The sequence below is a fragment of the Mauremys mutica genome, chromosome 9, assembly GCF_020497125.1.
Source record: "Mauremys mutica isolate MM-2020 ecotype Southern chromosome 9, ASM2049712v1, whole genome shotgun sequence".
Lineage (NCBI taxonomy): Eukaryota > Metazoa > Chordata > Testudines > Geoemydidae > Mauremys > Mauremys mutica.
In genome coordinates, this window is record NC_059080.1 from 86,893,420 (window position 1) to 86,912,500 (window position 19,081).

Sequence of the window (19,081 nt, forward strand, 5' to 3'; positions counted from 1 at the left end):
AGTGGGAGTATTCCTACTGACTTCAGTGGGAGGTAGATTGGACACCCTGTGTTTTGGATGTAAACCAGGGATCCCACTGGCTTACTTCTGAGAGTAGTGCCACTAGTGTATTAGGACTACTGATTTAGTGGGTCTACTCATATGAGCAAGGTGAGCAGTGTTTGCATCACTGTATGTTAAGTAAATACTTGATTGGAAATCAACTATAGTTGGCAGGAATTTCATTCAAATACCACATCACTTGCCCAACTGCATTCCTAATAGTAACATAGCCCATTCCTCAGCACAAAGTAAAATAGAACATATAATTAATTTTATTTGAAAATCCTGTCTGAGCACTTTTCTACCTGTTTCATTTCACTGCCACATCACAAGATAGACTCTGAGCAATGTCACATACCCTGAAGAAACAGAAGAAAGAGAAAAAATATTTTTTGGTGTTTGCATATTCAGTCTATGCAAATGTATTATACTTTGCTCAGCTTCATCATAATGGAAAAAGCAAGCAAGATAAACTTTTTTTTCCCCAAACACTTCATACATGTTCTTATTTTGCATAGTGCATTCTGTAACTCATTGCAGGCTTTTCTTTTTAGCTAGCCGCCTCAGGCTATTATTTTGGAACAAAGCTTAACTCCAAACGTATCCAGCATAAAATCACATGAAATAGTTGGCCACAGCTACACCTACAGGTTTTGGAATGAGACACATTAGAAATGGAAAAGACCTATTAATCTGTCTCTTTGCAGACACCCCTGCAGTCCAGTCTAGTTTGTAAAACTCCCTTTAATCTCCCAGCATTTGCAGGTCCTTTTTGCTTATCAGGCAAACCTGAGTGAAATGTGTACTCTGCAAATGAGCTAATAAAACAAAACAAAACAAAAACAGTTTAAAACTTGTGCAGGCAATTAGATAGTTTGTGTGACATTTGAAAGTCCTGCATTTTTCTGTGTAGAAATCTGGATTGAGGTATCATAACAATCTTATACCACCAGGTTGTGCTGTTGCCCTTATGCAGTATACACTACAATGGAACTGTGCTACTATGTTCAGCCTGTGGACATTATTCATCTGGGAGGAGCCTCAAACCCTTAAAACCAGAAAAATAAGTCGTTCAGAATCACTTTCTTTCTGGTTTTACTGCTCAGTTTTTTCTCAGAGATCTTTGGCTTGTTTTGTAAACCACTGGCAGTGTTTCTGGGCCATGAAATTCAGGTACAAAATAAATCACCCAACTGCACGGGCTTAAGATGCAAACACTGCAAAGCCAAGCTGTAGATTGATGTAACATTTAGTGCAGTTTCCAGTAAACCATCCATTAAGTTCATTGCTGAAGCTAACCTCTATTATGGCATGTTGCCTTACTTTTTTTTTTTCTTTCCCTCTTTTGGAAATGGCTCTTTTGCAGCTTTTTAAAGCCATATACTACATGCAAAATCTGAAGCACACTGAGGGGTAAGTATAAACATCATCTCCACTATGTATATTACGAGGAACAAACAACCAAGCCAACCAAACCCAAACTTGCATTTTAAAGTGTGACAATAAAGGAGCCTCTTTGTTCTGACACTGTAGAGCACTGCTGCTCACTGCACACCACTCTTTTGCCTCAGTGTGTTTCTGGCATACACTACGAACACACTATTTTTTCAGAGTAATTCTTTAGCGTGGTCTTTTTTTCACTTTCCTGACATTCCCCATGCTATTTCTCTTTTAAAGTGTATCTGTTTCTTCCAGTTCCTTGTGGCAATTTCCTACGGGCTTTCTGGCTGATTCCCTGCTGTGTGGTTTCTAGAGTGAAAGAAACATCAGAAGTAACCAGGGGAACCTGCTGGAATGTCGATCACTTCAAGATCTGGTCTGATGGTAATTAGATGTTGAAAGTTCTCAAATTTTTCACTATCCAGTGTGTTCCTCAGTATGTCTGGTTAAAAAGAAGTCTGATAATGGAGGAATAGTGACATGTTTAGTAAACATATATCCCACTGAACTTTTGAATGTTCTGCAGGCAACTCAGGGGCTGACAGCTGGGATAGTCTGATGTAATCAACACAGCATCTACATTGACGCTGCGTTGACCTAGCTACATCAACCTAAGCTCTATGCCCCTGACTGAGGTGGAGTTATTAAACTGGTGTAATGGGCGACTTACATCGGCAGAAGCAACATTGTAGTGTAGACACTTACAGAGTGAGGTCGAGGGAAGCTTCCTTACGTTAAGCTGCCTCACAAGGTAAAATAGCATCAGAAATGTGATGGAGCAAAGGGGGCTATGGTGGGGACTCAGGACTGATCACTGTTATGTTGCATCAGAACACTGAACCATTAGAGGAGGCCTATGTTTGACAGTTCAGAGTTTGGCAGAAGAGGCAGAATATTACCCCGATGGAAGTGGTTCTGGCTCACAAGGGGATACTTTGTGGAAGCCATCCTTTTATCTTTAGTGGTACTACTTTAAAATATATTGATACCAGGAAGACCAGTTGTGAGGATTTGGTGGCAAACCTTGATCATTGGAAGTGGATAACGTTGAAAAATATTCTTTGTTAATTGGCCTCTTAATCCAGATAAAATAGACTTCTGTAGCCCTAAGGAGGTGGTTTTGGCAGGTTGCAACTACCCCTTGCCTAGTAAACATTTGGCTCATTTTTGTTATCTCCCAGATTTTTCCTTTCCTTTTAGGATACCTTCCCTGATGCAATAATACCCTTACAATCTGACTGCTGCTGACAGCAGGCAAGACATCAGGCATCCCACACGGGTCCTTCTACCTTCACTCACAGTAATGGAGGAAAGAAGATAGAACAGGGTTTGCAGACTTGCTAGGACATTTAACCCCCCCCAAAAGCTGCAAGGGCCCCAGTACGGGAGGAAGTAATTTGGTTACCCTGTTGCCAAAAGGAAAAGAACAAAGAGTATCCTTTCTTCCACTCCTAAGAAGCTGGGACTCAGATGTGCGTGTGTCTTGCTGCCATTGTGGATAGTGTGTGCTAGGGTTGACACATAGCCCCAAATGCACTCCAGAGGAAAAGGGCCAGATTCTCAGCTGGTGAAAGTCAACATTGCTCCATTAAACTCAATAGAGATATCCCATTTACACCAACTGAAAATCTGGCCATTCAGAATGGAGTGTCTGATGATAATTAGATGTTGCAAGTTTTCAAATTTTCCATTATGAGTTAGCTGTACAGCAATTCCTAGTTTATGGATGGCATGTGTGAAGAGTTCCTAAGTGTGAACATAGGAATTATAAACCATGGAACTTTACTTTTGTCTAGCTGAAAAAATTATTAAAGAGAGTGTTATAGCTCAATATGTTGAGAATAAACCAGTATACTTTCAGTAAAAGGAAAAAAAAACACCTTTCCTCTCTAACCCATTCAAATTATATAAAAGAGTTAATACAATAGTATATAAAGGAGAATTGGAGAAGATAATTTATTTAGACTTATAAAAGCCTTGTGATAAAGTCCCTCACAAGAGACTATTATGGAAATTCAATAACCACAGGGTAAAAGGTAAATTTCTGCCATGGATTAAAAACTGGTTAAGAGATAGAGGAAACAAAGGATAATTAAAAATAGTTAATTCTCAGCATGGAAAGAGGTTAATAGTGGATTGCCCTAGGACTTGCAACTGGGACTGATCTTTGTCACTTTAAAACATGAGCATGGTAAAAAAAAGTGGCACTGCCTTACTCAACAGATCTTCTCCATTACTGTAGTTTAAGTCAGGTTTGCTTACATAAAGCACACCATTTTTTTTCTGTTTTGACTTATGATGACACCAGAGAGCTGAGACAGTTTTGGGAGAGTGAGCTCAATCCTTCACTGGCTTGCACATCACCAAGAGAATAGTTCCAAGTGTAAATTCTTTGTTCTGACGTGTGAATCATCAGCAGTAATAAAGACAACTTTTCTCCCATATCTCTCAAATGAGTTTGTAGCACCACAAGTTGGATAATAAACCATAGTTTTTTTCTTGAAAACCAGAAAAAATGTGGGGTCAGATTCTCAGCTGATGTAAATCAGCCCCATTAAATCCAGTTGAATTATATTAGGTGATACCAACCCTTTGTCACAGTTTCAAGATAACTGCACCTCAGTGATCCCACAAAAGGCACCAACTTAAGGTTTCCAGCTCCCAAATGTCACCTTTCTTGGGTGGAGACCTACAACCCTCTCCCCCCTGACTGGGGGTTTTAAGGCTGCACAGCTTCCTGACTTACACTGTGATATCTCTAGCAAGCCCATCTTTCTAAAGGTCAATGCCTGTGTTTTACTTTCTCTCTAAGGGCTATGAATAATGTATTGCCAACAGTTACAAGTTATCACACAGCTCTGTCTAAGCAAGCTCATTTATTCTTAAGGTAAAAGCATTACAGAGAAAACAAACAAAACAATAAAAGTTCCTAAAGGCTTACCAGAGATCACCTTTCAGTCTAATGGGGCCATGGGACCAAAATTTATCCAACCCATTTGCAAGTGTTGGTCCCCCGCTTGGATAGAAAAACTTGTCCATTTGCTGAATCAGAAAGAGGCCCTAAGTCAGTTTTAACCCAGCCTTTGTATATCAAAAGCCCTTTTTCTGTCTGTTGGGGAAACCCAGTTTGAACCAGTTTGTGCAAACCTCCCCAGGATGAGGAGGTGGCACTTTTCTGGAGGTGGTTACAACCTCAGTGATTCTCCTTAATCACCTCCACAGTTTCTCGTTCCTGGAGAGGTTGTGGTAAACCTCCCTCCCTAGAGCTGCATACAACCCTGGCCACAGTGAGACATAGACTTAATACAAAATGGGATTGCAATATCTGTCACACCCCTCTGTAGAAAGGATCATTTAAAACCCATGTAAGCCCTATTTTGAAGGCATAAGTGAGGAACATGACTTCAGTCGACTTTCTGCACAAGTGTAAATTTAACCTGATGTAAGCAGCTGAAAAAGATTCAGTAAAATTAGGGAACTGAAAAACAATATGGCAGATATAACTTGATGCAGACCCAAATGAATTCAGTATTAGCTGTTACCTCTCAGGACAAAGACATAAGCTCCATAATGCACAACTCAGTAAAGATTCCTGCTGAATCTGCAAAGGGAGCCAAAAAAGTGGATAAATTGTTACAACAGGCTGTGTTAATAAACATTATATGAAAAAAAATGTTGCTATTGTATAAATCATTATCACAGTCTCTTCATTTTGAAAAATGCATTCATAGTTTTGGTCACCTGAACACAAAGTGGACACAGCAAATATGCAAAATGTCCAGGAAAAGTGTATTATGTGGAACACTATCTAGTGCAGGCCACATGAAATATCTCACTTTTCTAAAAATAGGACTGGAAGACTTCCCAGATGATACAATGTGCCTGCCCTTTGAGAATAGTGTAAAAATGAAGTCAGTAATTGGATTTTTTTTTCAAGGTTTTGTGTAGCAAATGCAAAGCAGTTTCTCTGTTACACACCATATAATAGTAGCACCCATGAGTCAGACGTGAAGTTTGATGTGGAACAATTGACACATAGGTTGACTTTAGAATGGACAGGAATGCAGAGGGGTTCATTGGTTTTAAGGGGAAAAATCTATGACACAAAACCAAAAATATTTACAAAAGTATTTTGTAAATATTGTTTTCTTTTTGCTGTTTTCCTTCCCTTTCTTTTCCTTTACTCCCACACAGTGATTTAGGCAAGACTAAGAAGATCAGTCTATTTTCTCAGATTGATGCTATCCAGCTCACTATTTAAGGGCCCAGTATTGCAAAGTGACTCATTTCAGTTGAATTCTTTAGTGCCATGCAAGTTTTAGTACCATGAGTAGAATGTTGTTTTAAACAGTCATTATGTTAAATTGTACTGCAAGGCAAACAGTTTATCTACTAAGAACTGTATGATAATGTAGAAAATAGTGGTTTGTTTTCTAAATCTGGCAAATATTTTTCACACAAAATGTTTTGCTCCGAGAAAATGTGGTTTTGCTGAAGTCGAATTTTTCAATGGGAAAGCGTCAATTTTGACAAAATGTTTTGATCTTCTGTTGGGAAAATCAAAATAAAATGTTTCATTTTGATTTGGCATTTGAAACAAAATACATTTTTGGCATGATTCGGGACAGAAACAAATACAGAAATATCAGAATTTCTCCTGGGATGGAAATTCCAATTTCTGATCAGCTGTAATCTTACCCTTTCATCAGATCCGAGCCTGCAGATGATGAGCTTCTTCAGCTCCCACTGAAGACAGCACAACACCATGAGTTAGCTGTGGGTCTAACAGGGTATTCTCATTGTGATTTGAAGGCATGAATCACCGCACAGAGTCAAGCCAGATGCATGGAGTTTTACACTCATCCGCATTAATGAATTAATGCAATATTCCTTCACAGTAAACCCTCTGGGTAGATAAATATTATTATTTTATTTATATGAAGAGCTGCATCATGGCATTTCATGCACTGCAAACCAATATTTGCATTAATCAAAAAAACTAGGTGCTCCTTTCTTTATTCCGGGTATTAATTCCATCTGTTAGCTCTTTTAAGATACGATGTGTGTGGACGCCCCCTCCAGATATTTAAAAGTCATAGTAATGAAAGCATTTTCAATAGTATTTCTTCTTTGTGGCCATCCAAGTCCCGAAGCAGAGGCTAGTGGTTGTAGTATGTTGTGAATGTCATTCTGGTCAGAGTGGGAAAGGTTTACAAAATAGTAACGTTTAGTAGTGTTTCCTAAAGATACCCAGGCTCTGGATTACTCAAATCTGTTCTTTTAGTTCATTCCACATCTAGATTCCCCTCAAATGAGAATACTGTGAAACAAGGTTATAAAGGGTTCAATTAATGGCTGCCTTATGACCATACAGCCCCATGGCAATTACCATTAGACCAGAGGGCCTTCGTTACTGGACACAAAGTTGGCTCTGCCAGCACTGTGCTCTCCTTCTCCTCTCTTCCTCCACCAGCACTGTGCTCCTCCGTTGGCCCCAAGGATGCTTGAGGTAGTGTTAGGGGTGTTGATAGAGTGATGGGGTGTAGTCCAGCACTAAAGCTGGGAGTGAATGGCACTGTGGGTATGTCTACAGTTAAACACCCGTGGTTGGCATGTGCCATCTGAGTCAGGCTCATGGGGCTCGAGCTAAGTGGATGTTTAATTGTGGTTCGGGCTGGAGCCTGCACCCTGCAAGTGGGAGAGTTTCAGAGCTCAGGCAGCAGCCCAAGATAAAACATCTATACCAAAATTAAATAGCCCCTTAGCCTGAGTCCCACAAGCTTGAGTCAATTGGCACGAAGTAGCCACAGGTGTCTAACTGCAGTGCAGACATACCCACAGAGCTCGTCAGCAGCCAGGCAGGCATGAGTTGGGACACCCCATCAGCACCTAAAGCTGAACTAGCCCTGAGATTAAGTGCAGTGCAAAATTCTGTCCTTGGGCATGGCACAGCACTAATTCAGAAATGAATTCCATCCCCAGTGTCTAGAGTTTCACACAGATCTGATTTTCCACTAGCCTCAGTTTTACACCAATGTCACACTCTTGACTTCAGAGTTACTCTGGATTTCATTGGCGTAAATGAAAAACAAGCCAATCTATTGGTCCAGACTAGTACAAATCATACCAGCTATTCAGACCTAGAGATGCTCAACAGGATGCTCTAAAGGGCCAAATTCTGGTTGTAGTTCCACTGATGTAAATTAGGAGTAGCTCCACTGATGACAGTAGATTTACACCAGTGCGAAACAGGCCCTAAGAGGAGGTTCAAAAGTTACAGGAAGCCCTAACGTAGAATCATCATAGGGCAAAATCAAGAAAATGTGAAATTAGGCAAAAACCTTCCAAAAAGAAAGGAAAAAGAGAAAAGGGAGGCACAAGAGTTATTAATGTCAGAATATCAAGTCTAACTTAAAGAGAGAGAAAGAGAGAGAATACTGGTAACAGGAAACTAAAATTAACCATAGTTAGGCCTGATGTTTAGGACTTCTGGAAGAAAAGTTAATATGTTAAAAGTTCATATGCACCATAGCTGTGATTTTGAGAGATCAGATATTGGAAAGGGAACAGTTCTACAACCCAGGAAGGCTGGGAACTTATTTTTATAATTTATGGAAAGGTAAAGATTCAATGCCATAATGCACCCAACAGGCACCTGCCCTGAGTCCAAACAGTTAATTTTTGTAACAGAAGGAAGGAGGGGTTTTGTGCAAAAATGTACAAGAACCAGTGACCAGGTTGACCAGATATGGGGACCTGAGACACAAGCTATACCATCCAGAACCTCATATAAGGAGCTGGGAAGCAAGTGCCTGATTACCAGAAGCACATGACTCTTACTTGGCCACAATAGCTTACGAAAGCGGCTGAGGATTTAGCTAAACACCCATCCATCTGAGATCACACTTGGCAGGGCATTTTAATTTGATTTTCCTCTAACACCAGAAATATGTTTGTTTTGGGGAATAGTGATTTCCCTATCATGACATAGTGCTTTTTATGTCTCCCAATGAACATCTACAACTGCAGATAGAGGGCATTAAGGTCTGTAATATCATTCAGGTTGTCTTCATCAACACAACCTACAAGTCACTTGTTAGAGTCATTTGCCAGTGTTTTCCTCATTTGCCAGCCCTTGGACTAATAAATACATAAAAGGTAACTATGATCAAGCTGTCATAGACCACTGTTATACATGCAGGTGAATAGTCTATGATGCGATTGGTATTGTTCAAATGGATGGTTTAACACAGGAGTCTATGGCCTGGTCTACACTGGGGGGGGGGTGTTCGAACTAAGGTACACAAGTTCAGCTATGCGAATAGCGTAGCTGAACTCGAAGTACCTTAGTTTGAAGTACTTACCCGTCCTCACGGCGCAGGATCGAAGTCCGCGGCTCCCCCGTCGACTCCGCCACCGCCGTTCACGGTTGTGGAGTTCCGGAGTCGACGGGAGCGCGTTCGGAGTTCGATATATTGCGTTTAGATGAGACGTGATATATCAAACTCCGAGAAGTCGATTGCTACCCACCGACCAGGGCGGGTAGTATGGACGTACCCTATGTTTTCACACATTATCTCATTCTAATAAACACTGTTACCTAAAGTATGTTTTAGTCTGCAGTACGCTTCAGTCTTGAACCTGCTCATCCTGGTGCTAAGCATCCCTTGTGTGTCTGTACAATACTCTTTCATAGAACAAAACTGATCATGGCTTTTTTAGTTTACTGGAAAGGGAGGGAAGGAAACAGAGAGGAGTGGGAACAAACTGAATGCATCTCCGGAGGTCTTAGAAGAGGCTTTTCTATGAGTGTTCAGCTCCAGGCAGTAAAGTGTCAGGCATGTGAAATTAATAACTGAATTAGTAATAGTGAAAACTCCAGGACACCAGGCTGTGCCTTGATGAGCCATATCCATGGATTAGCAGCAGCCAACCCTCATCACACACACAAACCCAATCCCCACAAAGCTCCCCGCCACAAATATAAATGAAGAGTAATACATTAGTGCAGCATCTGAAGCACCATAATATTAGTTGCTGTAAAACTCAAGTGCTCAGGATGTGCTCATCTGATAGCCTATAACAATGGCACTGCTAACTGATACACTCACATGGTATAACAAGAAATCAACTGACAAAACTGTTTGCTCCATTTCTTTTGTTTATAACATGCATCACACTTGACAATGTTATTAACATTAGAGCTGGGCAAAATTTTTCAACCGAGACATTTTTGAAATAAAACCTTTTGACTTTTTTTTAAATTCAAAATGAGTTTTTGTTTGGAAATTTCCTTTAATTTTATGGTTTTTTAAAATGTAAAGAAAGGCTCAAAAACTAAATGAAATGTTTAGTTTCAGGTTCCACAAAATATTTCATTTCACAGAAGTTTTAGGGTTTTTTGTTTTGTTTTTTTTAAATTTGTTTTGGATCAACCTGTAACTAATTCGTTGTTGATTTTTAGGAATTGCCCACAAACTGAAAAAGCTGGGGAGAGAGGGACACAGAAAACAGACAACAAAGGGAGGAGGGTAGCCATCTGTATTAGTTTTATGCTACGTGGGGATTCCCCACAATGAGGGACTCACCACCTTTCCATTTAGACAGTTTTCTCTGTCCTCTTCGCATTTCTCACAGCAGGATCTAGATCCTGTTGTCATTCACTTCCTTAGTGTAAATGGTCCACCTTACAAAACCATCTCCAGTGTGGCATGATCAGTGGTCTTTGCTCAGGACAGTTTAAGGCTGAGGGGCCTAACTAAAGACAGTGGGAGTCTTTGACTCGAGTGCAATGGGCTTTGGATCAGGCCCTAAAAGGAAGGTGATCTGGAAGTACATTGAGTTGTATGGGGTAGATTATCCAGCTCCTGTCCACACTGTCTCCGGCTCTAGCTCTTGGTGTAACCATCACATTCTTGAGTGCTAAAACTTCACATACCCAGCAACAGACAATCATCTCCATACTTGCTTCTTCTGCCATCCCCACCTGACTCTAGATTGACACCTCCAGCGCTGCTTTTAGCCCTGCTTTATAGGAAAAACAAACAAACACACACACACATACCTCTCCCACTGATTTTCCAGCCTATTTTTCTATAACACTTATCAGAACTGTTTTCTCCAGACCAGAGTTACAAGCTGGTAATATCAACAATTTCTGTTTGACCTAGCATAAAAAATCAGATGAACATCAGGGCAAGGAACTAGGTAAGTCAGGTATGGGCTTAACAAGTGACCAGTAAGATAAGCCTATTTATTTACCTTTTAAGCAATGTAGTATGACTCTCTTTTTATCAAGCTGTGGTAGAAGATTCAAATAGCTGCCCTGCACTTTTTGTGTTTGCTTGTTACTTTCTCTCTTTGCTGTGAACCATTGTGGTTTGTGTTACTTTATCATTGGTGTCCATATTGCAAACTCTTTTTCATTAATTTTCAATCTTCTTTCCAGCTCCAGAATTTCCAGCTCCCCCTTTTTCCCTCTAAAGTTATTCTTAGATGAACATCATGTGGTTGCTTTATTTGGCATGGATGTCTTTTTACTCCATTTCCTAGATTTCCCCCCTGCTTTATAGCACTGGACTGGATTTCAGAACTCCTACACTCAATTTTTGGGTCTAGCATTTTCCTGCTGAGTGAATCTGACATATCAGTCTCCCCCGCCCCCAGACTGAATAATTAGACTTTTTGCAGATATCTCTGAGATTAAAGCTAGTGAGAAAATTGGGGGGTGGGGGGGGGGAGATGGGGTATCTCTGTGGGAAATTTTGAATTAAAACAAACAAACCAAAATTATTTTGCTTTTCAGCTGAAAATGTGTCAGTTTTTGAATTTTCAGATTTCTGAGAAAAAAATCTAAAATTTTTTAGGTAAGCCGATAGTTTCTGTGAACATTTTCATTTAGTCATGGACTGAAATTTTCCAGCCAGTCTTGTCTGTGAGGGTTGCGGTATGGCAATCACCACCCACAAGCCTTTGCCAGGTTGCAGTATTGGAACACGGTCCCTCTGTGGTTGCTGTTCTAGCCCGTGGGTTGGAATGGCGGCTGCAGTCCCTCTGCATTCCTTCTGTGAGTTTTTGGGACACTAATGTCTTTGGCCACACTCACATATTTGGGGCCAGCATGGATGGGAGACAGAGGCCCCCTATGAGACTTCCCCATTCTCAGGGGAAGAGAAAACTGTACAGAATTCCTTGTGAGAGCTCTCCACAGCAGGATGAATTGCACAGTGGTGTCATGGGGCTTAGTGATAGTGGTAAAGTGTGCTGAGAACTGCAGGTAAAGTGCAAGGTATTTTTTATTATATTAGCAGTAGCTGAAGAAAATGATGTAAGAAATACAACAATTAAAGCTATTTTGACATTCCTTTTTACGACTTCAGTAGAATCCCATATGGTTCTTACCAGGTCCATAATTTTTCTGCCAGTGTGTGACATGATGCAGAAAAAATAACAGAACTTCATTGTGTGAATAAGTGTCGGAGACAAGCCCATAAATAGCTTCAACTGAGGAAAGTCACTTAAGAGGCTGTTTGATGTGCTGTTCTGAAATATTGCAATTTTGACATAGAGCAGAAAGAGAGGCCAGCTAATGGATAATTGCAGTATTAAATACAGGACAAGAACAGAGCTGCAAGGTCACTGTGAGACAGACAGGTAAGCAGTGCTGAAGACGACCATGTCTGTAAGTGAGATTTTAGCCATAACCACTGTGACAGATAAGAAAATATCCTGCAACATCCTAGAGAGATCTTATTGAATTAAGTTTAAATATTTTAGGAGTTAATTGTATTAATTTTATTAACAATGCAAATGTCATTGTACTATTGGCATGTAATTCCATGGGGTAGGGCTACCAGGAACTAAGAACAGTGGGGGGAAGTTAGGCAAATTCACTCAAGTTGTAACACCTCCAAAGAGCTACCACCACCTGGAGAAAGGCTTGCGTATACTGGTTCTGACTAGGTTCTCCAGGGACCAACAAATAAAAAAAGGATTTTTGGTTAAATAGCCTGAGTTTAAATTAACTCAGGGCCTTCTTTCTGATCCAGCAAGACAGGACCTCTGGTCCAAGGGGACCCAGTCCTTAGAGAAGGGTTAGCAGGATTTTGGCCTACAAAGGTGCCATAAGACTGAGGGGGCTTGTTCTGACCAAAAGCTTTTACAAAGTTGTGATCACAGAAAAAAAATGTGGGTATGGTTTGAAGGACTGTTCACTGGCCAGAGCCCATGTTGGAGTTAGGATCACTTCTGGTAAGCTTATCAGCATGTGTTTTATTGTTTTGATGTTTTCTCTGTAATGCTTTTACCTTAAGAATAAATGTTCTTACTTAGAAAGAATTGTGTGGCAACTTAACTGTGGCGATGACACAGTGTACCATCTCTGAGGTGGGAAGCAAAGCAGGCCTACTTAGGCAGTCTAGCTGTTGCTGTGGATACCACATCCAAGAGAGGTGATGACTGAGGAGCCTGGAGCCTAGAGTACGTGCCTTGGCTGGACCACGGAGGGGAAACACAGGAGCAGTTGCCCTGACTGTGACAACTAGACCCTCTAGATTACACAGTTACATTCTCAATGACACATACTGAGAATCTAAGGAAGTGACTGAAAACTGGTGGGCTATCTAACCAGCCTAAGAAAGGATCAGTACCTTTCCTGAGTCTGTTCTAGGACAGCATTTATTATCCAAACACAAAAACTCATGAAGAAACACAAAATAAAGGGATTTCCCCTGACCACAGCAGGCAGAGACCTTTCTCCTTGCCTGTCTCAGAAAGAGGACACACCCATTTTCTCAATCCCGTGGCTGTATCATATTACCCTTTCCTTGCTGTTTCACCCTGCCACAGTAACATAAACCAAATAAGAATAAACCTGTATTTCATCAGATCTGCAGGGGATTCAAGCTCAAAGTTTTCAGAGCAAAGGCCTAGCAAAACCTAGTCTGAAGGCAGAGCCTCAAAAGAAAGACCACCATGTGAAATGCATGCAAAAGCATGTCAGGGCTTGTAGATGGTATTATAATTGGGCATCTCTGCTCAAACAAAGAACAAACATAATAAAAAGGTTCATTTGTTACTAAGGGCTTGGCTACACTTACAAATTTGCAGCGCTGCAGCAGGGTGTGAAAACACACCCTCTCCAGCGCTGCAAATTGCGGCTCTGCAAAGCGCCAGTGTGGTCAAAGCCCCAGCGCTGGGAGCGCGGCTCCCAGCGCTGTACGTTATTCCCCACAAGGAGGTGGAGTACGGACAGCGCTGGGAGAGCTCTCTCCCAGCGCTGGTGCTTTGACTACACTTAGCGCTTAAAAGCGCTACCGCGGCAGCGCTTTGAAGTGCTAAGTGTAGCCACAGCCTGAGAGAAAGATATGCACCGGCCAACTAGGCGTGGAGGCTTTCTGAATGGAGGTGACATAGTAGAGCAAACTCTCTGCTGGGTGCCTAGTTGGCTCCCTTATTCTCCGCTCACCCATGGAAGTTGCTGTACTGCACAATGACTGTAGCAAGTGCTCTCCTAGAATCCAATGGGAATTTTGTCTTTGGAGAGGTTTGAATATCAAGCCTATATCATGTAAGACCCAAACAGTGTAATTGTCTTGTAGATTTCAATTGTATTGTTATGCTGAAGGTGTTGATGGATGCCTTCCAGTGAGTCTTTTATCTATAGACAATCACAGACTTCACTGAAGCCGATGGGTGTGCTCAGTACCTTTCTTTCCAGCTAAATGGAAGGAACAATTGGATGCGCCTTTGTGTAGTGATAGTTAGAAAGAGTAAGGCTGTGGCTACACTTAGCGCTTCAAAGCGCTGCCGAGGCAGCGCTTTGAAGCGCTAAGTGTAGTCAAAGCGCCAGCGCTGGGAGAGAGCTCTCCCAGCGCTGTCCGTACTCCATCTCCCTGTGGAGAATAACGGACAGCGCTGGGAGCCGCGCTCCCAGCGCTGGGGCTTTGACCACACTGGCGCTTTGCAGCGCCGCAATTTGCAGCGCTGGAGAGGGTGTGTTTTCACACCCTGCTGCAGCGCTGCAAATTTGTAAGTGTAGCCAAGCCCCAAGAAACCGCTGCCCAAGGCAATGGATGCTGTGGTACAATTGTCTGTCACCTGGGGTTTGTGGGCTTAGGGATTCCTGAGAGTGATTGTAAAATGCAGGGCACTATGGGATTGACTGGCTGCAGCTGGTGTGTCTGTGTGCGTGAGAGACAGAAAGCTGCAGAAAGTGCGAGAAGCAATGGTGAGTGTGGCCCTGGGAGGGAGTTGAGAAACAGAGTGGTTTTGGGGTGCAGTTCTCCCTGGAAAGGCAGACTTGGATCTGTAAGTTATAAAGATATTCTGCCTGCTGTTGTCTGCGTGTACTGTGTTCAGGGAAACAGGACTTTGTGTGCAGTCATTGTAAATACAGAGGATTGCACCAAAGAAATATATAACTCATATCAACAATTACCATTTCTAAAGGAAACAACTGCCAAGGCCCTAAATATTGGCTAACTGCTCAGGCCAAAAAGAAGTGACATTATTAAGGGGCACTAAAAAGGCACAACATCTGAGCTACTGAATATTAAAGTTTTTGGATGTACATATTTAGATAGATCAAATATGCAGAAATAGAAAAGGTAAATTTCATAGAATTTACAATAACAGTTTTGATCTTTGTGCTGGCTGCAACAACTCTCAACTAACTATTCATAGCTGCTTGCTAGCATCATGCTTCTGCACAAAGATATTTTGGCATGATAAAATGATGCATATTGTGAGTCAAGTTGTTTTTTTTTGAAGAAAAACAGGCAGGTTAATTTTAGCTGCAGTGAAAAGAGGGAACAGAATCAATGTTTTCCTAAAATAAAAGAACAACAACAACAAAAAAATACAATATATGCCATGCTCTTAACTATGTATTACTAGAGATATGCAGAAGCACAGAATTTTATTCTGGATGGAATGTCACTACATTTTGCAGTTTTCACTCTCTCATCTACTTTTCATCTACTTTTCACGTGCCTGAATTTCAGGTATATATCACTTAAAAATATATATCTAAACCTCATTCTGGTCTCTGCAGATCAGAAGTAACTTCAGTAAAGTCAATGAATTTAAAACACCGTAAAACCAGTAGGTGAAACTGAGCCCTGAACGGAGTGTAAATTCCAGGTTTTTGCATTTATCACCAGTTAAGTCTGACCTAGGGCCTGATCCTCTGCTGATGTAAATTGGCGTAGCTCCACTGATTCCACTGGAACTATCATCATTTACATTCGCCGAGGACTTAGTAGGTTCATGGATATGAATGCCAGAATGGACAATAATATAATATAGTATGACTTGCTGTATAACACAGGCCATGGACTCTCCCCCAGTGATTTCTGTATCAATTTATGTTTAAACTATAGACATCAAATGATGGAGACTTCGCCACATTCCTAGGTAAGTTGTTCCAAAAACTACTTACCCTCTCTATTAAAAACATGTTCCTTTTTCCAGTCTAAATTAGTCTAGCTTCAGCCTCCAGCACTGGATCTCATTATGCCTTTTTTCTGATAGGTTAAAGAGCCATCTGCTATCATATCTCTTCCTTCTGGTTGTCTTTTAACCATCTCTGAGATAAACTAAATATATTGAGCTTCTTTCATTTAAAGGCAGGTTTTTCAAATCTCCTCCACTTTCTGAACCTGTTCAAATTTTTCAATATCCATTTTGAAGTGTGGGTGCTAGAACTGGACATAGTAGACCAGAAATGGTCTCACTAATGCTGTATACAGAGATGATTTCACCTCCTTACTTTCTTTCTATTTCTCTGCTTATGCCAATGAGGATCACATTTGCCCTCTGAGATATGGCATTGTACTGGCAGAAGGTGTTCAAATGATTATCTACCACCAACCCAAGTTTTTTTCAGTGTCACAGCATTCCAGGATACTGTCTCTCATTCTTTGTTCTGAGAAGTATGACCTTACATTTGATTGTTCAAATGACCCCATCTTATTGACCAGTACCCATCATTAAGACTCTCTGCTTGCCATGGAGGTCATGGATTCCATGACTTTCCGTGACTTCTGCAGCGGCCAGTGCACCTGGCCTGGGGGCGACCTGAGCAGCTCGGGCAGCCCTTGGGCAGGCGCACCAGCCATTGCTGGGGCAGTCTCGGGACCCCTGGCTCACAGCAGCAGGGGTTTGAATCGGGGGGGCCCTCGGGACTGGGGGTTGGGGTGAGGGGCAGTGCTTACCTGGGGAGACTCCCTGGAAGGGTGACAGCAACTTCCCTCCCTCAGCTCCTAGCTCCATATGCTGCCCCTGCCCACAGGCACTGCCCCCGCAGCTCCCATTGGCTGTGGTTCCCAGCCAATGGGAGCTGCAGGACTGGGGTTTAGGGCGGAACGGAGGCAGCATGTGGAGCTAGGAGCTGAGGTCCCCACTTTCCAAGAGCCTGGCAGGGTGCCTGCCCCAGGCCCACCAGGACCCCTGCCCTGAGCACCCTCAACTCCCCTCCCCCCGAGCACCCACAGTGCCCCCTAGGCCATTCCCCCCCCCAGCACCTGCGGCGTCCCCCAGGCTGTCCTCCCAAGCTGCACCCCACCTAAAGATTTAGTCAGGGGTATATAGTAAAAAGGTCATGGACAGGTCATGGGCTGTGAATTTTTGTTCATGGCCCATGACCTGTCCATGACTTTTACTAAAAATACCCGTGACTAAAACGTAGCCTTACCCATCATTACTGACCACTCTACCAATTTTCGTATCATCTTCAAGTATTACCACCAGTGATTTTTTATTTTCTCTGTAATCACTGATTAACATAAGGAAGAGCATGAGCTGACACAGATCCCTGTAGGAACCCAAAGGAAATCAGTTTTTAAGCCATTGAATATGGGCTACATTTGGCATTTAAGCTTCTAAAGATAGGGCTTAAGTGTTGCATATGCCTATCAGTGGTCCTTGGCACAGGGCCAGATTTTATCCATTGTGAATAAAACTCAAGCCCTCTATATCTTTTGAACATGCCAATACATATTATAAGCCTAGAAGACCAATGTTGTGGAGGAGATCCTCAGGCGGTATGTATTCTCATGGCTTCATTGAAACCAAATTATCAAATTTATTTCTGTTCAAATATACAAATGTGTTTCTGAATATGAAATTGCCTTCCTCCATGCCCCTCTACTCCCACATTTGCATTTGAACCCAAAGAACTGGAAGCAAAAACAAAATGGGGAAAATGGCACAGTTTATTAATTGTGATCAATTACTCTCCCAGTCAGGAATAATAATTTTGTTATGGAAGAAAAATGAATTGTGAATATTTATTCTCTGATGATTATTTTAGAGATGCTATAACTGTTTAGCATAAATTGCACTGGAATGTTGTTTTATGTAGTCCTGTGGGAGGCTACATAAAGTGCAAAAGTACACTATTTTGGAGTTTCAGAGAAGTCGGAGAAGTGATATTTATACAGAATATTTAACAGGTTATCTGTGTTCTATGGGGCTTATGTACCTAATATTATTTTCTAAAGTGGTTCATTTGATGTTAAGGAAGTATGGCTGTGATCTGCCTAGGTAGAAATATCTACAAGTTTGTAGAGCAATAAATACTTTTTATTAGCTAAAAGGCTAGAGAAGCAACATATATTAAGGAATGGTCAGAGAAGATGATCTGAGATAAAAAGACAAGAAGCCCCATGTCATGTGAAATATCAGGATGCATTGGCATGGAAACTGACAGAGTCAGTTCATTCAAGGCTTATGGTGACAAAACTTCCTCTGCTAATGAGTCTATTGGGTTATAAGTATGAATATTTGAGTCCCCAAACACCATAATATGGACTGATTTAAGCCTGAGTACAGAAACAAAGTCTGAAAATTGTGATTCGAATGAAGGATTTGGTCAGGGGGATGATAAACTACCATAATATTAATCATTGTGGGTGAATGTAGATAGAAGACTACATGATCAAAAGATGTATAGTGAATATTTGCTGTATTCATTTTTTGGGGGGGAGATTATTTCAATAAAAATAGCTGTCCCACTTCTGTGTCTCCCAGTGTCTCCCAGTAAATTATGTGGAACCTGGAAATGGTTTGGAAAAGGAAATCAGACATCTGGGGATAGATAGGCTTCAACACAAAGAAGCTAGAAACGGAAAGACTTTTAGTTCAGCCAGTCCATCTTTCTGTTAATGCAAGACTTTCTACATTTCTACATCTGATTTTAAAGGCCCCAGCTGATGGGATTGTCACCTCTTCCCTTGGGATGTTATTCTACAATCTAATGTGCAGCTTTCCTGTTACTTAGACTAAGCTCTGGTCTATGCTGTGGGTGGGAGGGGTGTCGATCTAAGTTACGCAAGTAGCCGAAGTCGATGTACTTAGATCAACATACCGTGGTGTCTTCACCACAGTAAGTCAACTGCTGCTGCTCCCTTGTTAACTCTGCTTGCGCTTCTCGCAGCGCTGGAGTACAGGAGTCAATGGGAGAGCACTCGGGGGTCGATTTATCGCGTCTAGACTAGACGTGATAAATCAGTCTCCTCTGGATCTATCGCTTCCTGCCGATCCGGCGGGTAGTGAAGACATACCCTAGTATCCTTCATCTATTATAGAACTCTTAGTT